Raw genomic sequence first — 10,200 nt, forward strand, 5'->3', positions numbered from 1 at the left:
ATTAGTTTGAATGCAAACTTTAATTGTCATAGTTTATTTGCACGAGAAGTTTTGGGACGGCAAATGTGGGTTGTCAAATTTGTGAAAATATAGGGATTAATTTGAAGTGGCTTATTGAGTTCGTTACAGCGATGATTATATCGTTTGCAATAGTTGTAACGCGGAAGAAATTCATAAGTGAGTTTTTCCCTCTTCTAACTAACAAAGGGGTTTAGGATTTTTTTAGGACAAATTTAGCATATTGAGTCTATATTGTTACTCAAATACTAATAATAGGGGAGGTAGGTGTGATTTTCTAAACTAGAGGGGATACAATAGTTAGAAACCTCAAGGAATGTTATTGAAATTACCCCTAAGATTTATATACCTTATTCTCAATAATTCTAGCCAAGACTTGCAAGTTTTCTTTTTAGAATAATGAAAAATTTTGTGTCTAATACTCCGAGATTAATAACTTCAAAGTGATCAAGCGGCAAGAATAAGCATTTTTCAACATCATAATAAATACAATTGTAAACAATCCGAACTAAACCAATACATATTGATATCCTTCAAACATCAAAGTGAAGGTTCCTAACACATTAGCTATTAAGCTGCATAATCTAGCTATTAGCTGAACATATAATAGCCCAAGTAAATCTCATTCAAATGGCAAAGAATTTAAAAGCAAACTAGTGGGGTTGGCTTTAGGAAGAATTCTTAAGATTCTCTCTACCGTCAGCTTCACGATTCCTGTTTGGATATGGTAGTTTAAAGTGACAAAGGTGAAAGGAGGGAAGTGAGTATTAAAAAAAATAAAAGAATAATACTTTAAAAGCGAAAACAAGTCCTAGTGTTTACAAAAATATGACTAAAAAACTTAAGCAAATTAAAAACTTAAGAAAATTAAAATATAAGCAGCAAGGTCCCGTTTTGAAAATAACTTCAACCTATTTCAGATAAAAAGAGTAAAAAAACAACAACTTCATGAGTTAAACTGCGGAATTTTAAATGACAAGCAAATTACTCAAACCGTACCCAATTAAGGAACAAATGAAGTAGGAAGTTGCAAAAAACTCAATCTTGTAAATTTTAAAACACAAAAATAATCCAAGAAACCGATTGAAAGAACTCATCTCAACTCAATAGAGAAGTCATATCTATCTATCCCAAACATACCAAAATAGTCAATTCTGAGAAACAAAATACATATAATAGCAGTAATCAAAGCGAAAAGAAAAACAAAATAAGAAGAAAGTTCAATCATTTGAATGGGTGAATAACCACTGGAAACCCAATTTGTGTTTGCATAAACATGGGCAAAATAATAATTTCAGCACCCCATATGCAGCAAATTTGTCACATAAATATACGAAAATTACAGGTCCACTCCCTTAGAGGCAGACGAAAATCAGACAACAAGTGCAAACTCAAGTTCTTTTTATATGGTATAAGGAAATTCTCATATTGTTGGGAATTGTATTAAATTACACCACAGACTAAAGGTGTCAAAATAGGTGACTTGGACGGGTTTGAGTTAGTTAAAATGGATAATGGGTATAAGTAAGTCAACTCATTTATACCCATTAATTAGATGAGTATAAATGGATAAGTCAAAAAATGAATTGGGTAACCCAATTACCCATTTATAACCTATTTATTTTAACTTTTTATAAATTCATTTAAATTGATTTTTGCAAACTAAGTTATCAATTTATACCACCCTTTGCATCCATCATTAGTTTTAAATATTTACTTATAATACTCAATAAGCCTAATTACCAATTTTTTTCCATTCATAATCTATGTCGCAAAATTACATACTATTTAATAATTGAATAATAAGAAAATAAAAATTTAAACTAAGTATTATAAAAGTTAACATAAAAACTTAATCCAAAAATTTTAAACCCCTAGCACTTTTTTTCGTGTGTAAATTTAAAATTTCATTTTGAAAAAGTAGGAAAAGAGGCTTAAACTTGTCATAAATTAATAATGTTGAAAAATGAGCAAATTAACAAACTAAGAGAAAATAAAATGATAAGATAAAACCAACAAATAATAATAATAATGAAACAAAAGTAGTTAACATCATGATAAAATGAAGAATCTGAAAAAAAAATGGGTGGGGGAAGATAATTCTAAATGGGTTAATTGAATTTGATGGGTTACCCAATAACGCCTATGGGTATTATTAGGTAACAAATTTATACCCATATAAAAAAACTTAAACTACCCATATTCATCTATTCATGGGCGGGTATAAGTAAATTTAGTTAAATAGGTTTATTTGCCACATATACCACAGACCTTCAAAACTCTAAAAAACTTGGCATAAAAAATGATCTTCTCACTTTCAAGAAAATTCTCAAATCAATTTTGTCCAAATGTAGAGCACAATTTTGACATATGTACAAGTCGGGCGAATAAATCAAGAACTTCTGTTTGGATAGAATATTATTTAAAATATTATTTGGAATAATTACTGTAGCATTTTTTGTGATGTGATATATGTGAAATAAAAAAGTGATTGAAAATATAAAAATATGGGTTTAGAACTGTATTTATGATGGAAGCAACATATTATTTAAATTTAGCTATCGAAATACACTAAAAAATACGACAATGCTATGAATTTGGATGTCACTAACTTCTTCCAAGGAATTAGACCTTGGTCTTACCCACAATTTTGACCACTAAACACATATATAGCGTAGCTAGGCACAATAATATGGCCTGATTTGGACTGTTAATTTTAATGAAAAGTGATATTTGCATTCTTATATTAACTTCCGATGCTCCAATCCACTCATTTAACGAAATATTACAAGGGAGCGCAAAAAGCTAATTTAGGAGTATGAATGATCACCCCCAAGCCCCAAATAAAACCAGTTCTAGAGGCCTAGATTAGATAGTTGTGGCCCATTTTGGCCCATTAAATGGTTTGGGCGATTAAATTTGTGACTAAGAAAATCCTTATCTGTTTTTGCAAGGCTAGTTTTGGACCCAAATCCAATTAGTAATCACTGGATTTGGATCTGGATAGGAAATATCTTATTTGTTAAACCAGTTTACAATGAGAAATTTTTAATAATTTAATCTTCTATTTTTAATCAAGCTTTAATAATAAAACATTAACAACACAATGTGAAAAAAAAGCAATTATTTATTCATATTACATTTAATTTTTTTTTCAATGGAAGGCAAATGAATTAATAACAACGTATAATACAAACATGGTTTTCCAAAAAAAAAAAAACATGTTTTTCATTTTTTTACGCATTTATATTAAATGAATCCAGGTACAAAACAAATTGAAACAAGTAAATTCATGTACAATTCATTTTAAAAGGTATATTAATACGATTAGGGTTGAATCCGGAATGGATCTCGAGATTCGAATTGAGATTAATGAACCGGATTTGGCTCGATCTATTAAAAGGCCAAGATCCACTACCCTCCAGGCTTAAAATTTTCCAACTTCGGATGGCAGAAACCTCCAATTGTCTACATTTTCTCATGTAGTCATGTTACAATTAGTCAGAATAGTTTTGCTTTGATTATTATTATCTTCTGACAACAAAAAAGAATAGCTTTTATTTTACTGCATTTCTCTTTATTGTTTGAAAACAATAATCAAAACTGCATTTACATGCCAATTTTAGTCTACCATCTTCTACTAAAAAAAAATGAAATTGAACAATGATCGAAAAGGTGTTAGTTTAATGGTTGAGTTTGAGGTTCTGGATCTTAATTCACAGTCCTCCTCCCTTTCATCGTTTTTAAATTTCCACCATTCCCTTATTAGGAGGGAAAAAAAAAAGAACTATCGCAATTTTGCTTTAGGACGTGTTTGGGGTTGCAGTGACATATTAAAAAACACTTAATTAGTAGAATTTTTTATTAAAGTACTTATTAAGTGTTTAATCATATTGTTTGGGGGTATACCTGCATAATTAGTTTTCTATTTGATAATGTGTAATTTTGGATTTCGAAAACAAATTTAATCTATTCATTTAGTTAAAAATTTATAATAAAATTGTTAAAGTTAATTTTTTATTTTTGAAGAGCAAAAATTGCTCTAAAAGCTAATTATGAACTTATGTCAAAAGTGCTTACTGACTAAATGTTTTACTCATACCAGAAATGTCACTCACTAAACACACTCACCAAGCACGTTAAAAGTGGCCCCCGCGTGAATGGTCCAGCGGTAGCACCTCCCACCGGTGACCAATAGGTCCCAAGTTCGAGTCTTTGCTCTGCTGGATTCCTCCGCGCACATATCGTGTTTGGGCCGCAGGGGATTAGTCGGGCCCCGTAAGGATTGACCCGGACACTCCTGTGTAAACAAAAAAAAAAAAAAAACACGTTAAAAGTGATTTTGTCTTTTAAAAATACTTTTTAACAAAAATGTCACAACCCCAAGTCGGGCCTCATTTTGCTTTGTACAAAAATACTATTTTAATAAAAGTATCGCAGCCCAAATTGGATCTTATTTTCCTTTGTTGGGTGTACAAATGCAGCGCAGCCCCAAATTGAACAATATAAAAGGAGCAAATTTCATACGCGTCCAGATTCAATGAACCGGGACCCATACAAAATTCCCGGAAACAAATCTAATCCAGGATTTATCGGTCAAAGGTCAAACGATGAAGACCTACGTCTGTCTACTGATGCACTGGTTCCCACGCGCTAGTAAGCGTTGATTAAATGTAATTAAATGTTTTAATAATAATCAATCGGTTTGTTTGGATTGTAAATTATTTGAGATATTTTTACTGTAGCACTTTTTGTGATGTGATGTATGTGAGATAAAAAGGTAATCGGGAAGATAAAAAGATATATTGAAAATTGTAATGATGATGTAAGCAAATAAAATTGGAGAAATAATGCTCAATCCAAACAAACCTAATAATCTAATGTTGATTAATTAAAAAAGTTAACATGTTTAATACAAATCCACCTAGTTTAATGTATAATTGCCGGACCCGTTCTGCGCGCTGGCCAATTGGAATAGAGGCTCCGTTCTGATCTCCTCGTTCTCCTTATAATAATGTAGGATGTGATACTTGTCATGTTTTTGAAATTATTGTGTTTTTTCTACAATTTTTTTTTTCTAGATTATGAGAAAAAGAAAGGAAGTATTTCCTTAATCTCATTGATGGTGATTGTATTAACACGAAATTTGCAGACAATATGTCAATTTGTCAATTGATGAGCATTATACGCTATGCTAGGACATTTAAAAATGACTTGAAACGTTGATGGAAGTAAATATCTAACTAGAATTAGCATGGGTTAATATTTCAAATAAAAATAGTTAAATTACTTTTGTTAAAAAATGTTATTCGTAAAAGAAAAGCCAAAAGTTCAAGATGATGTTGATTTTGGTGTAATTTTTTAAAATCAAAATGTGTTATTTTGAATAAAAACAAGGAAAAGATCCATACTCATGGACTTGAAAGAAACTATGAAATTGCCTAAAAATTGTGTTTAATTGTCATATATTTTTACGGCTTTTTCATAAAATTTTGTCCCATTTTAGAAAAATCTTTTTTTGTTATATCGTACCCTAAGAATTTTGTATATTTTTAAACCACCTATGATTGCATGAATAAAAAAAAATAAAAATAAAAATCTAATTCCAGTTGCATTATTGAACAACATTTGATTTCAAATAATTACATCTTCAGTAAAAAGATTAAAAATTACAAAAAATTAAAGGAAAAAAATACACAAATAAGGTCCAAGAATATACATAGCAAACACATACATCACTTTTATCCTCCTTATTCCCTTCTCTACCACATCTTCTACCTTGTAACTGCATCCATTCTACTACTTTGCCTTTTATTTTTGCCACACTCCCTTCATCTTGTAGACTCACCTCCTTCATGCTCTCTTCTCGATGCTATCCTCGTTCATTTGCTATCTTTTTCTTACCTAGAAGACCTACTTTTCCTTACTCATGCAATCTTTTCCCTACTCGCACCTTGCAAGCTGCACATACTCTCTCCCCTATGGGGAGACGGGAGTTATGGCAGGGTATGGAGTCGGTTCATAGTCGAATGTTGGGTCCATGGATGATGGCAAGCGATTTTAATGTCATAAACAATGCCCAAGAGCGATCTAGAGGGCTCATCCTAATTCTCGGAATATGGAGCAATTTAACAAAATGATTTTTAATTGTGGTTTGGTTGATGTGGATTTTGATGGTCGGGCATTTACTTGGACAAATGATGTGGTTTGGTAGCGATTGGACATAGCTTTAATAAATGCTGCTTGGTCGAATTTATTTATCACTACAAAGGTCTCCCACTTGATGCGTGGGCGCTCTAATCATGCCCCGTTTTTAGTTAAGTGTGGCAATTCTTTCTATAGAGCTTCATCATTTCGATTTTTTAATGTTTGGAAGAAGCGCCCGAATTTTTTGACAATGGTTCAACAGGCATGGCAATTTTCGGTTAATGCTGGTGGTATCGTGGGATTTCATTGGAAACTAATGAATACTAAACATGCTCTATGACATTAGAACAAGCAAGTCTTTGGCGAAATCTTTCAAGCAGTCAAGGAAGCCAAGGAATTGTTATGTAACAGGGAGGAGGATTTTGATTTGAGGCATCATGAGCTGGCTAAATTGAGATTGGGGGAAACTCGAGTAATTCATGCAAGGGTGCTGGCTATGGAATGTGAGTTTTAGAGGTAGAAATCAGCTTTTCAATGGATTCAAGCGGGTGATACGAACACCAAATATTTTCATTCAGTTGTTAAGCAGTGGAGGAGCATGAACTTCATCTCGAGCATTAAGGATGGGACGGGCCACTAGGTAGAGGAGGAAAATGGTGTTAAAGCTTCGGCTACTCAGTGCTTTCATAATCTGTTCACGTCGGAACGGCAGGATAGATTGACCCCTCATTTGGACTTCTCGCTTCCAAGATTGAGTCAGGATGACAATGATCAGTTATAGAGCCTACCTACATTGGAAGAGCTCAAGGATGTGGTGTTTTTGCTGTCTCCTGAGAGTGCACTTGGACAGGATGGTTTTGGTGCAGGTTTTTATTAGGAATGTTGGCAGATTATTGGGGAAGATTTGTTGGATGTTGTTCATGATTTTTTCAAAGGGATGCAACAACCTAGAGGATTTTTGAGTGCAACCATTTTTCTTATTCCAAAAGCTCCAAGGACGTCTCAATGCAAGGAATTTAGGCTAATTAGTCTCTGCAATTTTAGTTCGAAGGTGATCTCCAAAATTTTGTCAATTCGTCTTAATTCTCCGCATCCGAAATTGATTTCACCATAGCAGATAGGATTTGTTCAAGATAGGGGAATCACAGATAATATCCTGTTAGTGCAAGAGCAGGCTCTTGATTTGGATAGGAGGTTGGGGCATCCGAATTTAATGTTGAAATTTGACATGGAGAAAGCGTATGATAGAGTTGAATGGAATTTTCTCATCTTTATGCTTCGTTAATTTGGCCATCAGGAGTGGATAGTGGATCTTATGTTCAGAAACTTATCGAATAATTGGTTTACTGTGTTAATCAATGGGTCGCCAGGGGGGTTTTTTTAAGACTTCCAGAGGTTTTCGTCAGGGTGATCGCCTGTGACAGCCCCACCTTCGCCTAGAACGTACCCCAAGGGTTAGTGGACCGTCTGCCCAACTCTCGTCAGGACTCACTCACTCACATTAACTTCAAAGATAACAATAACTGCAAAGTAAGCATAAAATTCCCCAAGAAATATTACACCCATCCAACTTCACAAAACATTCATACTTAGGTGCACAACTAAACGAATCAAAATACAAGTAATTCGATCACCTCACCAAATATAAATATGATGGCAATTCCTTAAAATGAGGACTACTGTGACGACTCCACCTCCCCCTAGGGCGTACCCAAGGGTTTGATGGACCGCCTGCCCAACTTTCGTCAGGACTCACTCACTCACTCAACTCTCAAGGTTAATCATTCAGGCCTCCAAAATAACATTTAAGTTCTACAATTCAACCAAAATGTAAACTTATTTACAAACCCAAAAGTCAAACGTATGATACAACATCAAATATCAAAATATATCCTATCAACCAAAAAGCATAAGTACAAGAGGGTTACACACTCTAGTTCACATTCAATTGCTTAGGACCTCTATTCCTGTAAGGAAAACAAAAACTAAAGGAATGAGCTAAAAGCCCAGTGAGATTCCTAAACAAGCAATCAGGTAGGGAAATCATGGAAACATTACATTTAACAATTTGCATACTTTGCACAGTAATATCCAGTCATTCAAGAAATAAACACTCAATCATTGGAATGATACGTGTTCACTTGGAACTATTCATTAAAGTTATTCATTCATTCATTCGCCAACCATTTTTCTTATCCCTCCGACATTAGAAAACGTTTACAAGTGAAAACTCCTTCACTTCATTCATTGATATCATTGCATTGAATTCACTGGCCAGTCCTCCACCAGACTTCGTGGTAATACTCGAGTATACCAAATATTATCCCAAGGTCACCAGCCGCCCGACTGAGTCCGCTTTTGGCTCGAGTCGACTGGCAACGAAGGGCAAGGGTCCAGTTTAGCCAAAAGACTTATATTCATACACAAGTAGCATTCAATCATTTAATCATTGAAAATTTCACATTCACTTAGGTCGAGTGCGATAAAGTATACACTTGCCTATCGAAAATTCATTTAACAATCATTGAAAAACATTTAACATTCAAGCAAACATTCACAACAATTCATATAGTCATTGGAAGTACAACATGCAAAGAACACTCACCAGTTTAAGCAAAATAACGTCAAAAGTTTCCTTCCGGATTATACCCTTGATCACCGACAAACCCTAAGAATAACCAAGAGAAAATATTATAGTTCAACTATTCAAAGTTTAGGTGAACCAAAGAAAATGCGAGTAACTATTAGTACAAAGGTGCAAATATGGTTTTGGAGTAAAAAGAGAACATTTAGACTCAAGGGACATGAGTAACCAAGAATTTCCTCATTCCAATCATAAACCAAACTCAAAATGGTTTAACAACTCCAACTTAAAGTTGGAAATGAAAGTAACGACAGTTTTAGGAAAACAGAATTTTTTCAGTTTTGCGCGATGCTATTTGAAAAATCATATCTCAATCTTTTTAAGTCCAAAATTTATAAACTTTATACCATTAGAAAATAGATTTAAAGAGTTACAATTTCTCAGAAGACACCTTTGCAAGATTCTGTCCACAAGTCAGTCAAAATTCAATCTCAAGTGGCTGCTTTATCTAATAGAAAGACAGAACAGGAATGGAAATTCAGTCAAATTTGGAAAATCACATTTATTCATAGGAATTAAGGAAAATTCTAAAATTTTCACGGTAGAAATTGCTCTGAATCTAGTTTTAAACGCAGTAAGTAGAACTCAATTTGGATTTTTTCACACCAAGATATGACAGATTTCCCAAGACTGATTAGAATCTCCTGCGGGAAAAAATTTCAGCAGCACTTCCTTTGTATTTATCATTTTTTCCAACCATTTCAAGGCTACACTTTCACCACAAGACAGCCCCAATCAAGTTCACAAGATATAGGATACATAAAGTATTTATTTTAACCACAAAACTAGCTATAACCAACATATACCTAAGCTGGAAATTAACCAAACCCTAGCAACAACTTCACCAAACCTTAGCAAAACCATGAAATTACCATAAACATGCTTCCTTCAACTTCAATCATAACATATCTTGCATAAATCTCAAGAAACAAGTAAAAAGAGATGTTTTCTAGAAATTTTACCTCAAAACCCCTAGATAACAAGCACCTCAAGAGCTTTCTTCCCCAAGTAACTCCACCAAAAGCTTCCCTCCAAGCTTAACTCAAGATTATTCGGCATGGATTAGGGTTAGTGTTTGGATTTTTCACAAATCAAGCAAGGAAATCAAGATGAAATTTGGAAATTTTTCTCTCTTCCTTTCCTCTCTAAGGTTTGGCCTTCATGGAGCAAGAAAGTGATGGTTTTTCTTCAATTTTTCCAAGATAAATACAAAGACTAATCTTGGTTAACATTTGGTTTAATGGTTGACAAGTGTTACCCAACTATTTTGTCTTTCTTTTCTTTTTTCCTTAGTGAATAATGGTGGCTAACTTAAGGGTTAATTTACAGGAAATTAAATGAAATAAAAACAAGGAGATTAGGGTAAGAAAGTATTGGTCAAGCGGTGTACT

This window comes from Coffea eugenioides, chromosome 1, assembly GCF_003713205.1.
Source record: "Coffea eugenioides isolate CCC68of chromosome 1, Ceug_1.0, whole genome shotgun sequence".
NCBI classification, from domain to species: Eukaryota; Viridiplantae; Streptophyta; class Magnoliopsida; order Gentianales; family Rubiaceae; genus Coffea; species Coffea eugenioides.